At 39.8% G+C, this 27,655-nt stretch overlaps 1 pseudogene; it reads right to left on the reverse strand.

Annotated features, from left to right (window-relative positions):
* Positions 1 to 658: 658 nt before the first annotated feature.
* Positions 659 to 26,438, reverse strand: LOC109446360 (E3 ubiquitin-protein ligase TRAF7; annotated as a pseudogene).
* Positions 26,439 to 27,655: the final 1,217 nt, after the last annotated feature.

The following is a 27,655-nucleotide window of genomic DNA, read 5'->3' on the forward strand; positions in this document are numbered from 1 at the left end:
AGGGAGGAGGGATATAATACACAGAAAGAAACACAAGGGTAATACCCATTAGAATGTCATCTAAGGTGGGCTACCATCCTCTGCATTTACCCCTCCAATAATCATTCCATTTTGGCAGATAAAGACTACAGAATTAAACAAAAGGGCTGCCTCAAGCATAATGAAGGGAGGAGCAGCATACGGAAGCTGAGGAAAGCTAACTGCATAAGGGCAGGAAAGGAGGGAGGCAATTGTAGGGCCCTGGGATGACAGTTTTAATGAAGATATGAGTGATAGCAATCCAGGGGAGGATGTCCTGTATCCTGATTCATCTTCATTATTTTCTCAGAGACCTTTTTCATGAATCCTGGTGTGGAAAAACTTGAATGACCCCATCCTCTTGTGGAAACAAAAACAGGTCAGCTTTTCTCCAAGGGCTTTTAGCATAGAGCTCTTCCCTGTCTCTCCTCTTTACCCCTTTCCAAGTCCTTGGTAATATATATAGTAACACAGAAAAGACTGAACTGGTCCCTCCCCAGGAAAGATAATTATAAGCTGAACACTAGAAAAGCAGGTAACTTTTTTTTAATCTTAAAGGTGTCAATCTGCGTGCATTTTACTTTTTTCATAGTCTGTGCAGCTTTTACTGAATCAGGGAGTAATCAAATCTATATGCAGTCTAGAAACAGTAGAAAAGGTGAGTAAAAAGGCCACAGTCCATCTGGGGTGACATTGGAGGGTGAGCCGGGCCAGACTTGTATGTGGTGCCCAGAAAGAAGGGACTAGGCATTTTCCTGGCAGCAGCAATGACAGGGCCAAGCAGAGGGAGGCTTTCTGGGCAAGGGCAGGGATGGCACTGCCTGGCTGGATGAGCCTGCTCACCTGTCCCACAGGGCAGGCAGAGACCCGGAGAACAGTTGTGTGGCCATCCTGTCCCTCTAGGGCAGCCCCAGAAGAAGCCAAATCCTGGCCTGGATTCTCTGTGGGCAAGTCCAAACCTTCACAGTGCTGTCCACACCCCCTGAGAAGAGCTGGCCCCAGGACACGGCTGGCCCAGTCACACTGCCCTGGTGATGCAGTGGGGGCTGTATGCAGATCATGTTTCTATATTCCTACTGAGGGATGGTAGGATGTGCTGAAGACTTTGCTCTGGTCTGGCATCACCGTGACTGCCAGGGCATGCGTGGTGCCCACTAGGGTCTGCACCTGCTGTTTGGATTTTATATCCTGCAAGGGGATGAGGGTTTCCTATGTGCCTCAGTTGTGGTGATTTCTTACAGTGACAGAGTAGATGCTGCCGTGGACATCTGCTGGACATGGATGCAGTCAAGAGCCCCGATGTCCCAGATGGTATAAGTGTCCCACAAATTGACGGTCTTGTCAGAGGAGCTGCTGAAGAGCAGGACACCCATGGAATAGATGACAGGGCGCTGGTGGCCCATGCAGGTTCCTTTGCACTTGAAGATCTGCTGAGGTGCACAGGATTCCAGGATGCCCATTTTCAGCTGTGTACTGATGTGGGGCAGCTCCTCATTCAACAAGCATGCGACCCTCCAGGACTCCATGAGTCCCTCACTGACGTTGCTGTGGTTTTTGTCCAGAATATCAGACAAGCTCAAAACTCTCCTCCAGGTGGTCAATTTTCTCAAGAGTTTGCCCAGCATGGAGCACAGAAAAATCATCTCCTGGTCCTTCTGGGCCACTGCCACGTGTATCTGATGGAAGCTGTCGAGTGTCTGCTGCAGGAACTCCTTTTGGCTGTCCCAGTGGCACGTCTCTAGGTACTTCACACGTGTCCTGGTTCCCAGTGAATGTGCACTACTACTTGGGATGGGGGCACTTGATGTGCTCACACTCCTTGTCGGCCTCCACAGCTTAAGGAAGGGCAGGCAGCTGGGGTTGTTGGGGCACCGCACAGGTTTGTAGTCACATCTGCCCTCCTGGTGCTTCTGGCTGCTGAGCTTGGTGGTGAAGGGACACCCTGGGGGATCACCTCAAAGACAGTGGGCTTCCCAGCCCCAACGGCCTGGACAGCCATGCCTGCAGTGGATGAAGAGCTCCCAGATCTGCTCAGCCACTGCTGTGTTTGTTCACCAGGACTGTTAGCATGGTGTTGTTCCCCGGGACACTTCTGTGACTTCAAGGTTCATCTCTGACAGAACATGTGCCCACGTGTGGTGACCACAGGTCCTTGAACGCACTGCAGCAGAGCTGGAAACACTGCTTCACCGAGGGCTGCTCAGCAAACACCAGTGACTCTGGCTCCTCTTCGTCCTTGGACATACAGGACGTGGAGTGCAGGCACAGGCTGGAGTAGAGGCCCGAAATGGCCGAGTCAGAGTGGTGCAGGGTGCTGATAGGGTGTATACTTTCTCCTTTGTCCCTTGGGGAATAGGCTAGGGTGCTAGACGAGGAGGGCGTCCTACAGTACTATCTGTGTGCGCTGGTCCCATAGGCTTTGCTGATGGTGGTGATCACTGAAAAGGTGGGCCCCAAGGTCATTTCAATTCTGGTGGTGATGCCTGCGGTGGGAAGATAGGTATGCGCCCCCCCCCCCCCCGCCCCCAGAGAACTGGCTGTAGTGGGTGCTTAGTTTGCCCAAGCTCAGGCTCTAGAGAAACATCTAGTCTACTTGGGTAGCGCTTCCTGTCTGTGGCTCCCTGAAAGCAGTAGCACCATCCTCTTGCTTCATCATATCCCCTGGGTCACCAGCCGTGTTTTTAAAATAAATATCAGCACAAGGACAGACTGCTAAGTGAATCAATAAGGTCTGTTTAGTGTTAGCAAATTACGTATATTTCCTTTATATAAGGTCATGATAAATGTTGCACTTTCATCAATGAGTTGAGTTTTAGATACTAAACCCAGTTTGAACGATGCTAGTGAGTGAAAGATTTTCAAGGTCTGAATTCCTCCAGTGCTCATTGTCTGAGCACTTAGACACCTAGCAAGAAAGAGTGAATGGTCAACGGCTGAAAAGAGAATCAAGGTGAGTGCTGAGGAAACACTGTCGGATCTGTTATAGGGAGGAACCCATTACCTTTGGGTGAGTATTTCTGTAGCACAATAGAGAAGGAAGTCAGCTTGAAGTACATTGCAGAATAATTGGGTAGTAGAAAAGAGACAATGAGTGAGACTTCTCTTTAAATAGTCAAGCAGTGAAAGATGAGAGAGAATTAATTTGACAAGTGAGCTGGGCCAAAGCACATTTATATATAAATGATTGTTTATTGGCAGAGCAGAAGGCATGGGAGAGGTGTGTATTTGTAGCAGAGTTCAACGTATGGAGGGGAGAACAAGACTAGAGCAGAGAGAGGAGGGAGAGACGGAGGGAGGGAGAGGAGAGGACTGAGAGAGAGGGACCAACTTTCTAGCGCAAGATTCCCAGTAGCAGGTGTTCCATCTTTCTAATAAGCACTTACCCTAAAAAGAACTTTCCAGAATTGCCTGTTTTGTAGGACCTAAAGGAGTTTTAGAGCATGAAACACATTTGCCTATTGTATCATTTAAAAGTGATACAATGCTCACCCAGATGATGAAATGGACTTACCAGTCAATACCTTTCAAAATGATACCAACCAAAAGATGTTAGCCAAATCACTGCAATCATAATAACAAATGTTGGATGATTTTGTTAAATTTGTTCACATATTATCCACATTAGGTAGATACTATTATCATTTTTACGTTGAGGAAACTGAAGCTTAGGCAGGCTATAGGCTAAGGAAGTTCTTAACATCTCATAGCTAATCAATGATTTAAGTCCAGTCTCTAATTACAAGCTAGGATCCTACACCAAGTAAGTATCAGTAGAAGTATTGAGTGAAATCTCAAATGAGAATTCAACAACATCTGTATCTTACTTTATGTAAGACAATGTCTATATCTTACTTTAAAATATTTTGGAATAGGCACATATGATTGTATGTGCGTCTGCGTGTGTAAATTTGAGGTACCCACTAGGTATGGCCAGTTGCCTGAGTGCAACACATATGAGGTCTGACAATTAAGTTTGTGAACTTATTGTAATGATGTAGCTAACCATTTTTGATATCAGAGGGATTATTCCTTATGAATTTGTACCAACTGGACAAACAGTTTACCAAGTTTACTATTTGGAAGTGCTGAAAATGCTACATGAAAGTTAGACGACCTGAAATTTGCAACAATTTATGGCTCTTGCATCATGACAATGCACCAGCTCACATGGCACTCTCTGTCAGGGAGTTTTTAGCCAGTAAACAAATATCTGTATTGTAACACCCTCCCTACTCACCTGATCTGGCCCCCAACGACTTCTTTGTTTACCTGAAGATAAAGGAAATATGGAAAGGAAGACATTTTGATGATATTCAGGACATTAAGGGTAATACGACAACAGCTCTGATGGCCATTCCAGAAAAATAGTTCCAAAATTGTTTTGAAGGGTGGACTAGGCACTGGCATCAGTGCATAGCTTCCCAAGGGGAGTATTTCGAAGGTGACCACAGTGATATTCAGCAATGAGGTATGTAGTACTTTTTCTAGGATGAGTTTGTGAACTTAATTGTTCTACCTCATACTCTAGGAGGAGGGAGGGGATGGTCAATATTAAACAAAAAAAGGCCATACTCCACAGATAGCTACCCCAATCTTTAATATATAGTTCCAATTAATACCAAATTTTAAAGTATTAGCATAAGGAAGGATAGGGGTTGGTATTCATTGGTGAAATTAGTGGCTTGTTAATTAGATAATAGATGTTGGAAATGGGCATTCATTAGTGAGACTAGGGATAGATAAAATTAGTGAATTAACTAAAATATTCTAGAAACACTCCTTGCCTTGGCATGAGTCTAGTAAGTCACCCTTCCCCATTAGAATAAAGTGGGAAGCTTAACCCCCAGCAGTTCTGTACCCAGTCATCTCTGGGGAATTCTGGTTGGCTTGCTGATGACCATTAGGGTAACTGAATCCTGCCTTTAGAATGTTGCCACATCTATCCTAAAGGAAACTGTCATGCAAGGCATGATTGGAGCACCAATAAGGGATTTTACTGGGCTTACAGAACAGGGTATAAGGGTTATTTGGGGTTTGTTTACTAAAAACGTTCACTTAATAATGATCTCTATGTGTGGGAGATTTTTGTCTGATTCTTTCTTTTAGTGAAACTTGGTAATAAGTTTGTAGGGGAGTAGCAAAATCTTACCCACTTTCAAACACCAGTGCCCACTATTATCTACTAAAATTAACCTATTTGTGTATAACCAAATTGGCTTAGGTTAGTTAGAATTTATTTCTATGAGTTTCCTGTAAAAATTCCTTTTCCCAGTCTTAGAGAAATTATTCATCACCTTCTTAAAATTTCCACCCTGGCAACCGCTCCCTACCCTCCACCTGTTTGTCCTCCAGTTTTACTGAGAAAATAGCTATAGACAGATGGGCAGTTCTTCAGCAACCCTGTCTTCTCTCATCAAATCCTCTTACTTGCCTGCATCTGCCCTTACCTTTTGTCTTTCTTTTTATTACCAGAGGGAGAGTGGCTTTGCTTGTGAATGGTGAGTCTTTTCACTTAAGCTAATATCCTGTTCTGCTTTGCTGCTTAAGGACTTCATTCCCTTGGTTTACCCATTCTCTTTTGAATCAGTGTCTCTTTTATGCTAGATTATTCTCATCAGCAAATCAAAATCAGCCAGCATCTTCTCAGACAAAAAATTTGTGTTGATCCTTTAAAGCAATCACTCCATTTCTGTCTCTTCATAGTAAAACTACTCAAGTTGTTTTTATTGATCATTTTCACTTCCTCACTTTTATCTCTCTTTTTAAATTATGAAATAATTCAAACACAGAGAACAATTAGGGAATAATATAATATACATCTGTGAACATACAGAGTCAATGTCCAGCTTTAAAAAGTCTTAATGTTTTCCTGTATTTGCTTTATTTTTTTTTAAGAGAAATATAAATGGAATTGAAACCCTTCTCAGATATATTCTCTGCCATCCTCAAAGGTAACCATTAACCTGAATTTGGTGTTCATCATGTCTATACATGTTTTTATAATTACACAAGTATATTCACAACTGATATCTAGTATTTATTTTTACAAATTTTCAAATATTATATAAATAATTTATTATACATGTCACTTTATAGTTCACATCTTTAATCAACATTATGTTTTCAGATTTATTCATGTTAATATATTAATTTATTCACTTTAGTTTTGTGTAGCATTCCATTGAATATCTACTGTATACTTCATTCTCTACTGATAGATGTTATATCAATTTCCACCCCCACAAACAGTAAATCAGAACTTCCTATTTCTTCATATTCACGCCAACACTTGAATTATCAGACTTTTAAATTTTGCCAAAATGATGAGTTTGAACTGGTACCTCACTGTGATTTTAATTTACATTTTCCTGACATCTAGTAAAACAGAGCATCTTTTCATATGTTTATTGCCACTATTGTTTCTTCTTTTTGAATCGCCTATTAATAATTTTTACACAGTTGTCTTTCCATCCTGAATGAATAACCCATCATTTCTCAACTGCTTTGTAATGTTACATCTATCTTATACTGTTTCCTGGATCTCTATATTATCTCATTGGTTCAACGGTTTGTTTGTATACTTCTGAATCAAGAGGATATGATCTTATTTACTGTGGCTTTATAATAAATGGTAGAGCATACCCCTCAGTACATTCTTCAAAGTATTCACAGACATTTTTACCTCTTTGTACTTTCATATGAATCTTAGGAACTTTATGCCAGGATCATGAAATCCTGGGGAGATTTTCACTGGAATTTATGGACAAATTGAAATGTTTTTATCTTTACTTTTCTTATCCTTAAACACAGACTATTTCTCTCTAAAGTACTCAAATTAGCTGTCTTTCCCTAACACTCTATTGACTGGTTTGGTTGTCAAGATCATGAACAACTTCCAAGTCTTTGATGAAGGCCTTTGCACCAGCTCAGCTTCCCTAATGTTTGTTTAGATGTCACCTTCTCAGAAAGTTATTTCCTCATTATCCAATTTAAAAGTAACACAATAACTTCTTTCACATTAATTTATTTTAGTTTTTTGCATAGCCCTTTTCCTAATATGGCTTCTGCCAACTTCCTTGACTTATGCCACTCCCCCCTTGCTAATTATGCTTTCTATGATTCTTTGAACACATCAAGCTATTTCTTTACCTTTATTCAACGTATTATTGGAAATCCTAGCCACAGCAACCAGAAAAGAAAAAGAAATAAAAAGCATTCAAATTGGAAAGGAAGAAGTGAAACTCATTATTTGTGGATGAGATGATAATGTAGCTAGAGAACCATAAAGATTCTACCAAAAAACTATGAGAACTGATAAATGAATTCAGTAAATAGCAAGGTACAAAATTAATATTCAGAAATCAGTTCCATTTTTATACACCAATAATGAACTGTCAGAAAGAGAAATTACAAAACAATCCAATTTACAATTGCATCAAAAGAATAAAATAGAAGCCAAGTACAGCATTAAGAATGGAGGCAGTGGAAATGTAATGGTTGTGTGCGATGTCAGAGGGGTAGTAGATGGGGGGAGGGCTGTTGTCACTGTGTGAGGGATATAAATGATAAATGTCTGACTATTACATTGTTTTGTGCACCTGAAAATAATAAAAAATGTTTTTTAAAAAAGAATAAAATACATAGGAATAAATTTAACCAAGGAGGTAAAAGACGTGTACTTAGAAAATTATAAGACACTGAAGAAAGAAATTGAAGAAGGTACAAATAAATGGAAGCATATACAATGCTCATGGATAGGAAGAATTACTATAGTTAAAATGTCCATACTACCCAAAAGAATCTATAGATTCAATGCAATCCCTTTCAAAATACCAATACAATTTCTCACAGAACTAGAACAAGTAATTTTAAAATTTATATGAAACCACAAAAGACCCTGAAGAGCCACAACAATCTTGAGAATGAACAAAGTTGGAGGTATAAGGCTACCTTATATCAAGCTATACTACAAGGCTATAGTAATCAAAACAGCATGGTATTGGCATAAAAACAGACAAACAGATCAATGGAACAGAATAGAGACCCCAGACATAAACCCACACCTATATGGTCATTTAATCTGTGACAAAGGAGGCAAGAACATACACTGAGGTAAAGACAGTCTATTCAACAAATGGTGTTAGGTAAACTGAACAAATATATGCAAAAAAAAAAAAAAAAAAAAAGAAACTGGACCACCTTCTTACACCATATACAAGAATGAACTCAAAAAGATTTAAAGACTTACATGTACGACCCCAAACCATAGAACTCCTAGAAGAAAAAATAGGCAATAAACTCTCTGACATTGCTCTTAGTAATATTTTTTCTCATATATCTCCTCAGGCAAGGGAAACAAAAGAAAAAAATAAACAAATGGGATTATATCAAACAAAAAAGTTTTTGCATAGCAAAGGAGCCCACCAATAAAAGGAAAGACATTCTACTGAATAGGAAAAGATGTTTGTCAATGATACATCTGAAAAGGGGTTAATATCCAAAATTTATAAAAAGACTCATACAACTCAACACCAAAAAACCAAACAATCCAATTAAAAATGGGCATAGTACCTGAATAGATATTGTTCCAAAGAGGACATACAGATGGCCAATAGAGATATGAAAAGATACTCAACATCACTAATCATCAGATAAATGCAAATTAAAACTACAATGAGAAATTATCTCACACCTGTGAGAATGGTTATCATCAGTAAAACAACAAACAACAAGTGTTGGAGAGGATGTGGAGAAAAGGGAACCCTGTGTACTGTTTGTGGGATTGCAAATTGGTACAGCCACTATGGAACACAGTATGGAGGTTCCTCAAAATATTAAAAATGGAACTACCTTATGACCCAGCAATTCCAGTCCTGGGTATTTATCCGAAGAAATCTAAAACACTAATTTGAAAAGATATATGCGCCCATATATTCACTGATACTTTTGAACTCACAGCAGTGTTCTTGCTATGTACCTAGTGGAATCTATGATACTATCCCATGGAATAGTCTACATTTAGCATGTAGCATGCCCTTTGCTAGATTGCAGAAAAATTAAAGAAAAACTTTGATTACGTTCCCTCACACTTTCTTAAACTGCATTTAAAAATCAGACCAGGAAACACCTTAATTTTTTTCTCAGTCTGAGTTTATCCATAGATTTTTTCCATATGCTAATATCACTGTGCTGAATTTCTTCTTAGTTGGTTGATAATTTCTCTTTGATTTAAAACTGATTGATTACTGACTCTTGAAAATCAAGGGATGTTTTTATGTGTGAATATGTAACTTTTAACAACTTTTTTTTAAAAAAAAATAGTGGGTCAAAAGTGCTCAGTTATGGCCTTTGCCAGTGAAAATTAGGAGCAATAGGTTAGAAAAATCTGCCTGTTTGGATTTATTTTGTGTGGACCTCAATTGCTCTGACTTAACTTTCCATTTTTTCCAAGAGCTTCTTATGATGGTGACGAGCACAGTTCTAATGAGCTGGAACCTTCTTCTTCAGCTACTGTTTTGACAGATTGTTTGTGTCTAGCTTGACAAACTCTTATTGAGGTTAAATAGAAGAGATGCAGCATGCAGAGAAATCTGTAGATTATTATATTAAAATGTGTCTGCCTCTTCTGTTTTAAAATAACTGCTCATGGCAGTTCTTGGCCTATTTGTTGACAAATCACTCCAGAATGACTTAGACAGGAGGCAGTGGCATGCACAATTTACTTAGATGCCCTTGCCCCAAAAACTTTATCAAAAACTTTTCATTGACTTACTACTGTGAACCCAATATTGCTATAATTCTCCTCTTAATGCATTTGACTTTGTAGGCATATTGAGAACTATAAAGGATAAAAAGCAGGGAGAAATAGATAGGTGTGGATTTGTGATTGAGGCAATATGGTAGTGACAAGCTTATTCAGGCATTTTTGCCTTTTGCCTGTATAAAGAACACTAGCATGGTGTTCGAATACTTGTTTATATGTTTGGTCAGGTTCTGTGCCCTGGCACCACTCCCAGCTTGGTGAAGATTATTCACTTTTATGCATGAGTGATAACCAAACATTTATCTTACTTTAAAATTGGAAGGCCTAAAACTCTTTTCAAGCCTGTTCCCAGTTTACAGATATGGCTTATATTTCCTCAGATAATTCTTAACTTAGCTCTTTGGAACTTGAAAATCAGTTATTTATGACATTGTGTGATTTTTTTTCCCTCATAATAGTCTAAAAGCACCTATGATATACACCAGGGATGGAGGAACTTTTTCTGTAAAGGGCTGATAGTAAATAATTTAGTCTTCGAGTGTCATAGTGTCTATGTTGCAATTACTCCTGTTGTAGTGTGAAAGCTGCCATAGACAGTACCTAAACAAATGGGCATGGCTATGTGCTAATAAAACTTTATTTAGGGACACTGCAAATGAAATTTCATGTATTTTTCACATGTCATGAAATGTTCTTCTTCTTTTAATTTTTCTAATGTTTTAAATTATAAAAAAACAGTTTTAGCTCACTGGTCATACAAAAACAGGCAGCAGGCCATATTTGACTCCTGGGCAGCAGTTTGCAGACCCTGATATGCACAGAAGTGTGCTATATGTATGTTAAAATACTTAAGAAACTTGAGGTTTCTGTATGAAAAAACATTTTATGTCTAATTGGAAATGTCAGGGACACATCTGTTATAAAATGGTCTAAGTCAAGTAGGCTATGCATAATCAATGGATAGGTTTTTATTGATAGAAGTGAGAGCCAATATTATTTTGATGTAGCTTAGGGCTATAGGTCTCCCCCAACCCCACTTCCATAGGCAGGGTACAGAGAAAGCGAGCAACACACCAGATTCTGTGTGTATATAAGCATCAATTAGCAAGTGGCACAAGTGCAATTATGCACCCTGTCCTTGCAATCTCAGTGTAGTCTCACTCTTAGGCATGGAATACCTTGCATGGAATGTACATTTGAGAAAGACAATATTCTACAGCCAAGATTCAGATAACCTAGGAACTGGGTATCGTGCGGGGAAGCCTGCGGGGCCTCTGGTCCCGCTCCCCACATAACGCAGGATATGGTGAGGCCAAAAAGGAACACCCACGGAGCCATAGGTAGGGGAGTCATACCACTATATTCTTTCTGGCGGCACTATACTCTCACTGGAGGCTGGATCCACACTGTCCGCAAACCGCCATCCACGCTTGCCAGCCCAGCCGCCATCTTCTTGCTAGCCCCCATCCTTCTCTCTCCTCTCCTCTCCTCCGTAGCTGCAGCAGTTATATTAGCAGCTAATTGGCTAACTGGCTACAGCTGACGGCCAATCAGCCACAGCTGACGGCCATCTACTACCTGAGCCAGCACTCCTCCACGTGAGGCCGAGAGCCTGTAAACTACTTTCTGGGGCTCTGCCCCCACACTGGGTGACAGAATTCTCTGGTAATGGCAAAACCCAGGACATAAGAGAAACTTAGGCTAAGAATTTACTCCAAGGATATAAGTTATGGGGCAACCTTGTTTACATACATGTAATTGCCCAGGTATTTATGCTATAGCGAGTCTATATCTTGAATATCTCTTATTTGACCAATGAAATGTCACTTCTATTGTCTTTTATGCTAATTAGCAATACCTCTAGTGCTGGTAGGAGATTGAAATAGTTAAAAATGCTTGTGGTAGCTGCCTCTGGAATACAGGCTTCTGATTAGCAACATTCAAATACTAACCAACTACCCGTGGAGTGAGCCTGATTAGAAACCATCGAATATAAGTTAATATTGAGGTGTAGATTAAAACTAACAAACATACATATCACAGTTTCTATGCTCAAGTATTTAAAAATAATTTACATACAATATAATATTGTGGGGACAGCATCCCAGAGAGCAGTTTCCAGGCTCTCGGCCGCATGTCGAAAGGTGCTGGCTCGGGTAGTAGATGGCCATCAGCTGTGACTAGTTGGCCATCAGCTGTAACCAGTTAGCCATTAGCCACTGATATAACTGCCATGGCTATGTTGGGAGGTTGGTTGGTTGGTTGGTAGGCAGGCAGGCAGGCAGGCAGGCAGGCAGGCAGGCAGAGAAGCGGACGGCAGATTGCGGTTCCTGTTTCCTGTGTCTCCAACCCAGCCGCCAGTGAGAATATAGTGGTATGACTCCCCTACCTATGGCTCCGTTGGTGTTCCTTTTTGGCCTTATCACATCCTGCGTTCTTGTGCGGGGGCAGGAGCTGAGACCCCACATGACAAATATTCTTTCAGAGACAACTACCACAGCAAAATCAGTGATTCCTTTCCCTCTGCCTAGTCTATCTATGCACCACAAACTGAGAAGAGGGCTCTTTCTGCACATGGCTGATTTGGTTATCCATTGGAAGGGGCAAGCAAAGGATTGGATGGGAGCAAGGGTAGCAGTTCTAAGGAATAGGAGTTGTGAAATCTTTGACCGCTGGGCCTCTTTAAGTAGAAACCTACCTGGCTATTACCACGTCTGGTGCTCAGGTTCAAGATGGAGACGGGGCATCCTGAACTCGCCTCCTCATGCAAACACAATGCATTTTTGGTTACATACGGAACAACTTCCTGTGCAAAAAACCTGAAAACTGCTACACGTTGGGTGAACTAGAGACAGCCACATGGAAGCAGGTAGGAGAGGGTGGGACACTGGTGCGGTGAATGCGTGTTGGGATGGAACTCAAAACCCCAAGCTTCCTCCTGAGAAGCAAAGGGTTTGAACCCTACATTCAGCACCTCCAACTTTTAAGACCTTCACCTGAGAGAAAACTCCTCCAAACATCTAGCTTTGGAAACCAGTGGGGCTCGTGTCCAGGAGACCCACAAAGCTATAACAAATTGAGAAATGGCTCTTAAAGGGTCTGCCCACCGCTCCAGGACTTACCTGACGCAGGATTCACTACGCCAGGACTTACCTGCCCCAGGACTCACCTGCTGCAGGGCTCAGCGCAGAAAGGTGGCACCTTGTATGGAAGAGGCTCCTGTGCTTGCAGCATCTACTTGAGGGGCAGGCATCGGGATTGACTCGCGTTTGGAGGTCTGCTTAAGTGCTCTCCGGGACCAAGACTGGTGAGTACTGTCTTTGTGCTCTGCCCCACAACTTATATATTTTTTTCTTCTTTCTTTCCTTCCCAGTGGGTTCCATCTTCCCATACTCCCTCTGCCTTGCTCCAGAGAGCCAGTATCTCCCAGACGGGAGATTTTACACACACTTGGTGCCTTGGTTTTATGTCTAGTGCGCCGGTTTTTGTGGCAGCCACCAAGGGACACGGCTATATCTCCTGACTGTCATGCCCATTGTAGGGGCTTTGCTTTACATCTGGCTCTCCATGGAATAGAACAGTTGTACAGTTTTTACTCTCCTCTCCTGACCCTGAAATGCTACTGAGGTTTGTAAAAAATAAACAAATAAATAAATACAAATTTCTTTTAAGCTTTATAAAGTGGAAAAGAGGCAGTGGGTGAAAATAACAAACAGAAGTATTATTACTACATTTCAAATCACAGTAAAGCTGATTCTGTGATGGACTTGTGGGTGATTTTCCCTTTCTGTATTTTTAAAGATTTAAAAAATTTTTTTCTGCAGTATAGCGTTAACTAGAATGTTACCTGACTGTGCTCCTTCTTAGTTCTTCCTTTCTCTATAACCACATCTTTACAATTGTATTTATTAAATTGTGGAATATGTAAAACATATCCAAAAATAGAATGGACTTCATGGCTAATCTTGTTTCAGCTACTTGTAAGTTCACGTACATGATGATTATTTCATTATGTCTCCTCATCCAGGGCACTGCCTCCCAAACTTGAATGTGAGAATGCTATTGTAGCCTGCCCAAGCATTTCTGTTGTGAAATAATATTACAATTTTTAATATCTCCTACTTTTTATAGTTGGGGCATCATATAAACTGTTTTGAAGTAATGGGCATACGTAGGTCATGTTATCTATGAATTTTATTTCAAGATGGAAATTATGGAACTACAACATATTTGTTTTTAAAGGGGGGATCGAGTCTAATGGATTTGAGCCTTATAGACTTTGAGGGGAGAGTCAAGGCTGCACTGACCAGTCAGGGATCATTAAATACATGAAACATTTTAACAGTGGAGTTTGTATAATAATCACTGACACTTTATGTAGTGCTTGCTTAATATGCCAGGAAATCTATTTTCTACCTAAATCAACTTTAATGCTCACAATAGCCCTGGGAGGTCAGTAGGAGTTATCACTCTCGCCATCTTATAAATGAGAAAATGAGGGTCCCAGAGGTGAAGTAATTTACCCAAGGCACATAACTAATAAGAGCCATAGCTGGGATTCAAACCCTGACAGGAAGGCTACAAAGCCTATTCTCTTAACCACTGTATTTGATTGCTTTTCTTACAAAGCATAATTCACTGAGCACAAAGGAAGGAAATGAAGCATATTGGCAGATACATAGGTAATAGATACGAAGAGAAAATGGATATGCAGTTGTGCTTCTTAGAGAGTAGGTGAGCTGAGTTGGTGGTAGGGTGAGAAGAAAACATTTAAAATACATACCGTGTTTCCCCAAAAATAAGACCGGGTCTTATATTAATTTTTGCTCCAAAAGACACATTAGGGTATATTTTCAGGGGATGTCTTGTTTTTTCATGTACAACAATCTACACTTATTCAAATACAGTCATGTCATCTTCTTTTGGAACATTGTCATAACATACTAAATGTGTCCATCTGGCTGATGATCTTAGCTGGAGCTTATTTTCGGGATAGATCTTATTTTCGGGGAAACATGGTACTAGCCCCCTGTAGGAACTCAATAAATTTTTTGTTGAGTGGGTGAATGAAGTACTTTCTAGGGTTGACTGTACTCACCTTAGAATAATGGAGAATAAAATTATGGAAGAGTTTCAAAATTAACAAAAAAAGCAAGACAAAATTTGGGCATTTATACTACACAGGAATTGTACCAGGGGCATTTGTGAAGTGTCACACACCTAGAGACGAGGCCTCTCTAGGAGGCAAGACGAATTCCATATGGGAGTTGCTTAATTTGCCCACTCAGGACCATAGAATTTTAACTACAATTGTTAATTAAGATACATCTGATTCAAATATCCATTGTGGCACTATCTGATTGGGGCTTGGGTGGAAGGAGGGTGTTTTGTTTAACAGAAAGTTTTAAATCGACAGAATTCACATTATATGATGAACGATATACATCATATTAAAGAGCTTAAATATGGAAACATTTATTCCAATTCTCCCTGAACAGGAGTTGGCAGAACTGATAGCCACGTGCAAAAGAATGAAACTGGACTGCTATTTGTCACCATGTACCAAAATTAATTCAAAATGGATCAAAGACTTAAGCATAAGACCTGACACAATAAACTGCATAGAAGAAAACATAGGTACTAAACTTATGGACCTTGGGTTCAAAGAGCATTTTATGAATTTGACTCCAAAGGCAATGGAAGTAAAAGCTAAAATAAACAAATGGGACTATATGAAACTTAAAAGCTTCTGCACAGCAAAAGAAACCATTGACAAAATAAAGAGGCCACCAACTGAATGGGAGAAGATTTTTGCAAACAGTGCCTCCGATAAGGGGCTAGTATCCAGAATATACAAGGAACTCATGCAACTGAACAACAAAAAAACAAACAACCCAATTGAAAATGGGCAGAGGACTTGAAGAGACATTTCTCCAAAGAGGACATACAAATGGCAAATAGACATATGAAAAAATGCTCAACATCACTAATCATCAGAGAAATGCAAATCAAAACCACAATGAGATATCACCTCACCCCAGTCAGAATGGCCATCATCAACAAGACAAATAGTAACAAATGTTGGAGAGGCTGTGGAGAAAAGGAACCCTCATACACTGTTGGTGGGAATGCAGACTGGTGCAGCCGTTATGGAAGGCGTGTGGAGGTTCCTCAGAAAATTACAAATAGAATTGCCATATGACCCAGCAATCCCTCTCCTGGGTATCTACCCAAAAAATCTGAAAACATTTAGAGATAAAGACACGTGTGCTCCAATGTTCATTGCAGCTTTGTTTACAGTGGCCAAGACATGGAAACAACCAAAATGTCCTTCGATAGATGAATGGATGAAGAAGTTGTGGTATATATACACAATGGAATACTATTGGCATTAAGAAAAGATGATATAGGAACATTTGTGACAACATGGATGGATCTTGAGAGTGTAATGCTGAGCGAAATAAGTCAGACAGAAAAAGCAGAGAACCATGTGATTTCACTGATATGTGGTATATAAACCAAAACAACAAAAGAACAAGACAAACAAATGAGAAACAGAAACTCATAGACACAGACAATGGTTTGGTGGTTGCCAGAGGGTAATGGGAGATGTGGGTAAGGGGGATCGAATATATGGTGATGGAAGGAGAACTGACTCTGGGTGATGAACACACAACGGGATTTATAGATGATGTAATACAGAATTGTACACCTGAAATCTATGTAATTTTACTAACAACTGTCACCTCAATAAATTTAATAAAAAAAAAAAAAAAAAAAAAAAGAAAATCAAGGGATGTTTTTATGTGTGAATATGTAACTTTTAACAACTTTTTTTTTTTTTTTTTTTAAATAGTGGGTCAAAAGTGCTCAGTTATGGCCTTTGCCAGTGAAAATTAGGAGCAATAGGTTAGAAAAATCTGCCTGTTTGGATTTATTTTGTGTGGACCTCAATTGCTCTGACTTAACTTTCCATTTTTTCCAAGAGCTTCTTATGATGGTGACGAGCACAGTTCTAATGAGCTGGAACCTTCTTCTTCAGCTACTGTTTTGACAGATTGTTTGTGTCTAGCTTGACAAACTCTTATTGAGGTTAAATAGAAGAGATGCAGCATGCAGATAGATCTTTAGATTTTTTTAATAAAATGCATTTCTGCAGCTCTAGCTATTGTATAGGTTGGTATAAAGGAGGAACTTCAGGAGGCTTACTTCCTTCATTTTCTTTCATTTTCTATGCACTCTGTTCCTAAGTCAGCAAGTCTTCTTAATACCTTGGTCAGCTTTGGTTGTAGTGTGATACGGTACAAATAGAAGATTTTGACATTTGGCCATGTTATTGGGATTCCACTTCTAAGTCACAGAATAAAGCAAATGATATGAGTGATTATTCTCAATTCTACAATGTATGGTAGATGAACAAATAACACTTTAGATACAAGGGAGAGAGATTAATGTACTACATACAATAAATGACCTAGGATGATATTAGTGTTTAATTATCTCATGGAACTTGTTGAGGGAAGTTCCAAAAGCCCACCCTTTGCCAGCAATTTTCAATGAGCTGCTTACTAACCAGCTATCTTGGCTGTGGCTTCATGGTTATTATGGAATTAGTTTTAGGATTGTACCATTGGGTCCATTTGAACATCACTTCACCTCTCAGTCTTCTTATGGCTGACATGAACTTGTTCCCTAGCACTTGATTTGCTAACTACTTGGATGTGATTTTTAGTTAACTTCCTGCTTCTGACTATTTGTTTAGTATTTTGTTACCAGTAAACCCTTTTGCCATTTGAGGTGAATAATGAGTAGTGAGCTTCATCTTTGACATGTCTCTGAACACTTCCATAACAAGCTGCTAAAACTTGTGGGGAACTCATGCCAGGTGTGGTTTTGACCTAGGGTTTGTCTTGCCTAGAAATCTTCTTGATACAGTCAAAGGCTATGGTTCTAAGTTACTTCCTATACAAGAATTGCTAGCTTGTTTTAGAAAACGTTTTTCTTTCTAGTCTTTATAAATCCCTTTTTGTTAGGTGTTCACTTTTATATGTATCATACCCTTTATTGTCACAAAATATTGCGGGAGAGAAAATATCAACCCTTTCTTAAAGAAGAGGAAACCAAATCTCCATGGTTAAGAAGCTTTAAGTCATTTTTCATAGACCTTCAGCTTTCCTGTGTAATTTGTCATCATATCCTGTCAACTCTACCTTTATAGTGATTCTCAATTTTATCCCTTCATTTCTATTCCCACTGTAACTACCCTAGAGTAGCATCTCATTATCCTGGAGAACTTTGATAGCTTCTTAACTGGCTTCAGAGCTCTAGACTATCTGTCTTCCCATTCTGCCTGTGTCCTGTGGACAGAGGTATTTTTCTCAAATACAAAATTTATCATGTCATTAAACTGCTCTAAACCCTCACCACTGTCCCTCCCCCCAACATACACACATTGACTATAGATTAAAGTTTCAGAAAACTTAGTGTGTGGCTCAAGGCCTTCAGCAATCAGTTCCAAACCTTCCTTTCTGGTCTTTTTCTCACATCATGTCTTCAGGCATTTTACACCAGGCATTCTAGAACCACACTCCTATGTTTCTAGAACAAATCCTCTGACTTCTACGCAGTTTCTCTTGCCTGGTTGGCCTTCCTGCCTTTCTTACATCTCTGCCTTTGCCAACCTCTCAGTATCTACTCAGTGCTTTGGGAATTTGTGGACTTTCACTGAGCTGAGTAATCTATCCTGTCTTCATATCGCCTCAGTATTTGTGCTTTTCATGACATTTACCACCATCATTGACCTTTTATTGTAGTCATTCGTGTGCTTCCCTGTCCATTCATTTGAATGCTAATCGAATCCCAGCTCCCAAGGCTAAGAATGAGGTCTTCTACCTTTAAATGTAGTGTAGCACTTAGGACAGTTCTTTGATTACATCAGGTACTCAGCAAAGGTTGGGTGAGTTTAAAAAGCATCCTCTTTTAAAATGAACATATGCTTAGAAACCTGTAGAAGAAAGCCCTTGGACATTCATACTTCTGTTTAGTTGTTCTCAACTGAGGGTTCCTTGTAGTCTGTGAAGATGGTAACTGTGGTCCTTGAGCTAATTTCAGTATTTCAATAAGCCTGATGGAAATCATCCCTTTACCTGTAATGAGGCTGGGAGGCTAATTAAAATATCAAGTTTCTTTATTTTTGTGTGTAATTATATTAACTATAAAATAATAGTATTAATCTTTTAGTCTAGGATTGTTTGGTAGGAAGTTAACAGAATATACTCCAATTAGTTTAAGGAAAAGGGGAAATTTAATATAATGATAAGGGGTATCTTGTACAAGCTCAAAATAGGAAGTACAGCTAGGTCTCACAGGATTGAAACTGCAGAGAGGAAAATTACCAAAAACGAAGGCAGCTGTGTTAAGAGTTCTCTCGTTGGGGCCTCAGGTTTCCCTCCTCTGTTTCTTTGTTGGCATTAGTTTCATCCTCCTCTCTGCAGACTGGGTACTTAGGCTCGGCTAGCACATGGCTGTTGTAATGTCTATAGTTATTTTAAAACATTTCAGTGAAGATCATATGTGTATCTATCATCTACATCTATATTCATTTATCTGCACACATGCAGATACATCCATACATTCATGCACATATGTATGTATGCATACATCTGTATATACATAGCTGATTTATACCTGAGGGGCCATTAGTTAAATTTTAAAGTACTCAGTTGGGTTTTTGGCAACATACACTAGTTAATATTTGAAAGAACTTAACCAGAAATCCATACTCCAAAGACAGTTACTATAAGTTTCAAATATACTCACTTCAGCTTGGCTCTAGACAGTTTTAAAATTAGCACAAAGGGTATTAGAAATGACTTTGCATTACTGAAATGTGTGGTGTTCAAGATCGAGGATTGGCTAGAAATATTGTGTGTGCAACTCTTTTATATGAGCAGGTGTTAGGTTACATTTTTGGAGGATTATTTCTTGTCTCAGGAATCAATTTGGCTCTGTTTCTGGTTTCTGTCGTCCAGTTGTGGTGAGAATTTTAGCTCAATTCTGATGCTGAAATATTATTGCCTCTGTCTTCAGTGAAAGAACCTGATGATTATAAATGGCCAATTGGTTTTAGGCCAGTTTGCAATGAGATGTATCATCATTGCTCCAAAACTGATTCCATCTCAGTCTTTAGGTGTACATAAGCATATGGGCTGCTAGATTCCAGGTGATTGGAATCTCTTAAGTTCTATTTCTAGTTTCTCTGGGAAGAGAATTGATTTGCTCATTTTAGTAAAGATGTCCTGGCCCAATGAGCAGTGGCCAAAGAAGTCTCTGGGTTGTGTAGTAGTCAACAGTGCTAAAGAAAGCCTCTCACGAGGAGCTGTGGGGATGCACTGTATGAAAAGAGGGTCCAGACTGGGTTGTAGGTGAAGGGTAGATTTCATGGAAAGGGGTATTGACAACGTAAGTATTTTGTGAACTCATGTTAATTTGATGCAAAGCTATACGTCTATGTCTTGGATCAAAAAAAAAGATATAAAATTCTTAAAAATTCAGCAGACATTTTTAAAGTAAGTTATATTTTATAGACAATAGGTAGATTGTTAAAATAATAAAAGAATTCTTATATGCAATACTTTTTCTTTTAATATCTTTATTAATCAGGTGAATTTTCCAGTGAATGGAGACTGATACCTGGAAGAAGGAGGCACTTCCGTAGAAGGCAGGGAAATAGACCACTTGTTCATGGGACGAAGGGCCCAAGTGGGATAGATAAAGGGAGAAGAATAAGAAAAGGAGCAAGCAGAACCTAGTTGAAAGACTATTTTCATATTTATATCCAAGGCCAGCTCTGCCTGCTTACAATGCAAACAGCAAACAATACCCAATTAAATGTTTTCTTCACGGAGAGTGATTGTGACAAGGCCATGGAACAGAGCAAGTGTTTGTTGTGCAAAATTTGTTTTGACTGGACCAACAAGGCTGTTTGTATGGGCCATCTGTTGGGACATACAGCTCGGTTAGTCAGAATCCTTGTTGAACCTGCATCTATGAAAAAGGGGTCACTAAGTAAATTAATAGAGTAAGCAAGGGAATATTATGTTGATTGAGAGCAAAGGCCTTCAGCTAAAACATTTGCCATTTCAAACAAAGGAAGTACTAATTGTAAATGTTATCAGTTAAAGAGCTTTCACAGTTTGCCTTCCTGTGACAGTGGTTTCATCGCTTTGTCCTGAAATGTTTTGAAACAATTTCTTTAAGAGAACTTTCTTCCCTAAAATTTTCATTAAGTTAAATGACCTCTCCTCTCCAAATTATGATGAGTTACAGAGATTTTACCATATTCAAAAACTTTCAATCCAAATGTCCAACAGTTTCAGAGAATATGGTGTTTGGAGGGAAGGGAGAAGGGAGGCTGAGGTAGTGGGGAAGATAGAAAGGTGGAGAGAAAAGGGAGAAATTAGAAAAAAATGTTGATCAGAAAGAAAGTGGGATAAAGAGAAGCAAGGGAGAAAGGATAGATTTAGAGGAAAGGGAGCAGTGGCAGTGTATGTAGGTTTGTTGAAAATGATTGGCTTATAATATTTATTAATCACATGGAAGTGACGTTGAAATAGAATTTGCAGTGAAGTCAGTAGGGAGAAAAATCTTTGAACTTGGCTCTATTGTCACTACTGTAGGAAGCATCAGAATGTTAGTGCAAGAACCTGCACAAAGGTTACCGTTTGCTCTGTCCTTTCCAGCTAAGTGGGTTAAATATCTCTACTTAGACCTAGCGCCCCAACAAGACCTCTGTCAGGCAGGCTTCCTATAGGCAAGGTGATTGGGACTGGCTGATTTGGAATGTAAAGGAAATGACATGACAAAGGACAAAGGATACACATTTAGGAGCCAACTGTCTTCTTATGCCATTCTCTCATCCCCTCTGCATGCTCGTGCGCTCTCTCTCTGTCTCTCTCTCTCTGTCTCTGTCTCTGTCTCTGTCTCTCTCTGTCTCTCTCTCTCTCTCTCTCTCTCTCTCTCTCTCACACACACACACACACACACACACACACACACACACACGCACACTGGATTGAGAGGTATGGAGTGACTATAGGAGAGGGACGAGCCTGGTGGAAATAGGGACATTCTCATAGTTCTACAGCTTACACACATTATGAAAAAAACTGTCAGACTCAAACAGGAACATTGCATATTCATTAGTCTCTGCCACATTGGTGCACTTCTTTGTGATTATAATATAAATATCAGTTATTATTTTCCTCTTAAAGTAACTGTGGTGTGCGAGTCAAAGGCAGATTTCATGTCATTGTTTTTCTTTTCCCAACCTGGCTCTGCCTAGGGCAGTTCCTATCCGAAAGCTGAGAACTAGACAGAGGGAGTGTTCTTTTTTGCTCATTGAGATTGATGCTTGGTTGTGAGTTTTCCAGGGAAATCTCTACACTTGAAGACATCATTTGGAAGCAGGAAATTAATGACAACCTCTCCTGTTTTTCTTGACAACTCTGACAAACCAGGGTTTTTGGTGGATTGGGTCTATATTAGTAGCTTTTTTTAAATCTGTGCATTCTGCACTAATTCCATGGGACCTATCATGCTAATGGATGCTTTTTTTCTCGTCTCATTTCCCTATTAAAACAATTTTCCCTGAAGCTGGTTTTATTATAATTTTAAAAATACCATCCGTCTGTCTAAGAGTTTTCCCCTTTCTTTTGGACAGATTGGTATCTGATTTCTTTCCCATGGTTCTATTGAACTTCTCCAGGTGCAGAACAGCCACTGAACAGCTTCTCTCCAAAGTCATCTTTTTTCACAGTATTGCTGTGCAACTACTGGTGGTGTTTGTCACTATTAACCTTGCGCTTTTGTTGTAGCGATTAAGCTTCTTTATGGCTTGATCCAGTATGACACCAGCGTAATTTAAATCACATCCTCGTCTATGTACAGTTCACTGCTTTCACCCTTATATCTACAGCACAGCTTATGAGTTTTGTTCCCCCTCATAGTGCCTTAGAAAGATGTCCTTGGGTCCTTTGAATTTTCCACATGGATTTTTTTTTTTGCTGGTGGTTTTCTTTACTTGTGTGTTACATGCACTCCAGGGACCTCTGTATTACTGTATTGGTTCTAGCCAGTACTCACAATGGCTTGAAATAAATTGTTTTATTACCTTTTCAGCTATTAACATTTTTGGTTGTGGTATCTTGGATATGAAACGCAGGAAAAATGTGGCAGTTTTCTTCTGGTTTTCTTTGGTTATTTCCTATTAATATTTCCCCTTGCCTTCAGTCTTTTTAAGAAAACACACTTTGCTTCCTTCTAATAATTTCAGTCATTCCTATGTCCTTTATTCTTCTCATTTTCCCTGTCATTTTCAGCTCAAATATAAAGTGTGTTTTTATGAGATGTTTTTGTTTCCTTTTTAAAGAGGAAAAGCACATCCAAAAGCTTTTGTCTTCTTGCTCTGCCCTTTCATTATCCTGATTTTAGGAGTCAGAATATTTGTAGCCCAATAACTTGCAGACAGACCCATTTCTCTTCATGCTTTAAACAAAGCAAAATCAATGCCACTGATATTCGTGGGTAGATGACTACTCAGAGGTCTTAATACAGCTGGCGGATCACAATCATTCACTCATCCAATTTTTTTTAGAGTGCCTTTTATATCCCTAGCATTTGTTGTAGAAAATAAATGTCACAAAATTCATAAACAAGGCTTCCTTTTTATACACCTGCATTGCAGGAAGAAGAGGGCTCACTAGCTAGTGGTTGGGGATCATTATACCTTGTTCCTAAAAATGAAAAAACAACAAACTTTCTTTGGTTCCTGAAGAGAGCCAATACCACCTCCAAGATTTGTTTTATGGTCAGCAGGGGAGATGTTATTATCTTCATGACCGTTAGCTAGGGAAGATGACATATCAAGATGCTCAGCAGCGTTGGGCAAAGTGGACCTCGTATCCCATCACACTCACTTCAAAAAGACTCTTTGAAAGCATTTGATAGCAACATTGATAAAAGGTTACAGTATTTGTCTGATAAGATATTTAAGATCTGTAAAGAGGTTGTAGCATCTATCAAGGGAGTAGATATGAAATCTCCTAGTTGGTTAAGATCTTTATTCTTAGAAGATATGCTATGAGGTTCTGTTATTACGGAGGGGTGTTGATTTCTCATCACATTGTACTAGGTACTGGGAGTATGCTGGGGAGCAGAATTCCATGGAATAAATTATAAAATTATAAAATAAATTGCTGTTGTACCTTTGAAGGTGATACATGAAATCTTGGGCAGTATAAAATTGCTTCCTGCCAAATCCGGGGGAATTGACTAAGTTATTTTTCTCCTTATTGACTAGCATGGAAACATCTGCCAATATGGAATGTTTTAAAGTTTTTCCTTCTTTTAGTTCTGTTTCTCTCACCCTTCTTGTATTTGTTTCAATAATTTCTGCAGGTGCTGAATGCCAACCCTGTCCAGGGCTTTGTATTAGTGCCTCTTTTCTCCTGTTTTAATCTGGATTGCCCATTTGTTACCAAAATTCTGGAGGCTATTTTTTTTTTTTTTTAACACATCTTGTTTTCTTCCTTTAATGTCAATGCTTACTGCCATTGTAGATGATTGCAGCATTCTCCCAGGTAGCTGCTTTTCTTCATATTTTCTTGCCCCACCCTAAAAGGCAAAAATTTGTGAAACAAGGCTTCAGAGAAAATTACCCTTGTTAACTTTATTCTCTTGCTAAAGAATCCTTCTATGTTCTCTATTACCTACCCATTGAACTCCGGGTTTCAAGTGCCCCCCTGAATCTGCCTCTTTCGTTTAATTCCTATCCAACCACATTCTTGTTGCTGTCTGATACGCACCATGTAGTACACTTGACCTTAGCACATGCCATGCCAACTCTGCCTCTTGCTTTATTCTCTATGTAAACATATTCTCCATGTAAACACTGAATTCACCTAAGTAAAGAGGATGTCAGGCCATAACTCTTCCTTGACATTCCCCTGATTACTGTAGACCTTTTCTTGTGGAAATTATGAGAGAGTTTTGTTATCTGAGAGATTAAAAGCATAAAGTAAGGACAGAGGAAAGGATTTGTAGCAGAGAAGAATTTTGCCCTGTTTGTGACATACACTGGGTGGCTGATTTTTCTCCTTGTTTTGAATTTCTAAGGATAATTCAGTGTTTGATGTTAATTGATTTGTATTGTCTCTGTGATTTTGTTTGAGTTTTATTTGGAAGATTCCTGTTAACTCTGCTGAATTGGGACCTCAGGCAGGACCAGTTACTTAATTTGTGACTATGTAATGTGACCCACTCAGGCAGGACCAGCTACTTAATTTGTGGAGCCCAGTGCAAAAGGAAAATACAGGGTCCTTGTTCAGAAATTATTAAGAATTTCAAGACAGTGATGGCAGAGCACAAAACCAACAAGTCAAGGCCCTGTGAGCTGCACAGGCTGCACACCCCTGAAGTTAGTAGCTCATTTTTTTTTTTTTTTTTTTTTTTTTTTTTTTTAAGGAGGGCACAGCTCAAAGTGGCTCATGCTAGGCCCGAACTGGCAACCATGGTGTTACAAGGTCTAACCAACTGAGCTAACTGGCCACCCCCAGTCAATTCATTCTTTATCAGTAGAATTTATCTTTCCCATGGTCAGAAGGTCCAAATCAATGCATACATTAATATGTTTATTTTACTAAGTTCCTAAACCCATAACTTTGAGCTACTGACCTATCTTATGATGTGAAAAAATTTAAAACTTGTAAATGATTGTGGGAGATCATAAAGTTAGAGGCTAAGTTGACTGCATCTTTGGAATTCCAACAGCAAGTTCAACATTTCACACCATAATACAAAATAAATATTTCTGGATGGGCAATAACGTTGAGCATGTTTATGGTGTGTTAGGGGCTTCTAGAGGAAATCGGCTGGAGATATTTAGTAACTCTTAAAGCCCTTTGACTGAAAGAAGCCATCCCGACTGAGGAGTAAGGTCCGGGGAGATGAGAGGGATACCCAGCTGCACACTCCAGATGCTGTCTAGTGGGCAGAGCAGTGGCAGTATTTGGACACTGTGGTCAAGGGCAGGGGTGCGGGAGGGAGGAACACCCAAAGCACAGCTGAGGCATCTGAGGTGACTGCTGAAAAGAGAGGTGGGATTCAGGAATAGAGACCAGGGACTTGGATGAGCTATCAGTAAGGCCTGAATGATCTTGGAAGGGCAAGGCATAAGGTTCTTTGACAACAAAATCATGCTGCCATTCGTTTTATTTATGGATGGGGACTGAGAAGTGTAAGTATCAGGGGCATAGATAGGATGGGCTCACTTACCTCAAAGAACATATATGTGGAGGTGTTTTTATTCCTATTATAACCTATTCTAGAACTCCTTGTTATCACTGGAGACTGATATCCCCAGTTTAATCTACACAGGTGTAACAAGTGTTTCTCTAGCACCGAGGTTCAGTAGCGTCACAAAACCAGCTCAGCCTCACAGACTACTGGAAGTCCAGTTCCCCATCAGTACTTTCTCCTCCCTAGCAGATTGTGACAGTACACACCCTCACTGAGTGCAGCTGCTGCGTCTCCTTTGCTTGGCTGCTCCTCGGCTGCTTGGGCCTGGGGGTTCCTGCTCCCCTGCTGATATCTCCCCCATGGTCCCTAATACAACTAATGTTACTTCCACTGAAATTTCTGCTCTTACCGGCTACCAGTCCCATCTATATGATCATCGCCACCACCTTTTGCCTGGGTTCTCAGACTTTCACCAGCCTGGGCCCTGTGCTGTGGCAGCTATGCTCGATGTGCTGCAAATGGTGTGTGCACACCTGGGCCTGGGTGGCCAGGTGGATGACTGACTCTCTCCTAACATGTCCTGGGACTGTTGCTTGCTCTCTTTCACCCTCTGAGGCAGCTGGAATTGGAAGTGTTAGTCTGAGAAGTGCTAGGTCTGCTCCCCCCCCTTTTTGAAATCCTTATTATTTTTATGATTCCTGGCACCTTACTGGCTGGAGAGTGAGGACGCTCCTCTTCTGCCTCCCCATCTGCTGGCCCTGTGGCGGGAAGTTCTCCCTGAGCCTCTGCATGCGGCCTGTCATCTCTCAGAGGCTACCTCCCTCAGAACCCCAACACAAAAGGGACGATGAGCATGTAGATGGCAATGGTGGTTGCAAGAAGAGTGGAAATTGCAATGGCTTCTTGGGCAGATTTAGACACCCTTATTTGGGGGCTTTTTCTATACAGGAAATTTAGGAGAGCCACTGGCCAAATTAACTCAGCACGGAGCTGTGAGAGTAACCTCAAAGATGGTTCTGAATACATTGGAATAATGCTGTTATTCTTATTTCCAAGGCACTTTGGAACCTCTGTGGGTGATCTGTGCTCTGAAATCCATCGTTGCTGCTGACTGTAGCCATTTATACTGAGTGCCCCATATCACAGACAGAAGGAAATAATTGTGGAACTTTACCTAGGAAGGGATCTATAATTCAGTTTCCTAGGACTGGTGCTGGAGAATATCCAGGTAGTTTGGAACGATCCTCCAAAACTCTTTTTGAGAAGGTCATAATCATTGGAGCCTTTTATTATGCTGACCTGCTTCTAGTATAAACTTGAGCAAATTGATTTTCCTCTCTTCAAAGCATAGATTCAAAAATTTCCTCATGTTTTTATATAGTCAGCTCTCGAAATTATATAACACTCATGCCAATTTATTATTATTTTGTTTTATCTTCCCTAGTACAATGAAAGCTTCCTGAAGGCACAAATTACATTGGTTTTTTTTCACCACTGCACTCCTAGCATTCAATAGAGTCTGATAAGCAGCTGCTCAATAATATTTGTTGACTGGATAAATGAATGACTTATGCCAAC

This window comes from Rhinolophus sinicus, linkage group LG05, assembly GCF_036562045.2.
Source record: "Rhinolophus sinicus isolate RSC01 linkage group LG05, ASM3656204v1, whole genome shotgun sequence".
In the NCBI taxonomy this organism is placed as follows: domain Eukaryota; kingdom Metazoa; phylum Chordata; class Mammalia; order Chiroptera; family Rhinolophidae; genus Rhinolophus; species Rhinolophus sinicus.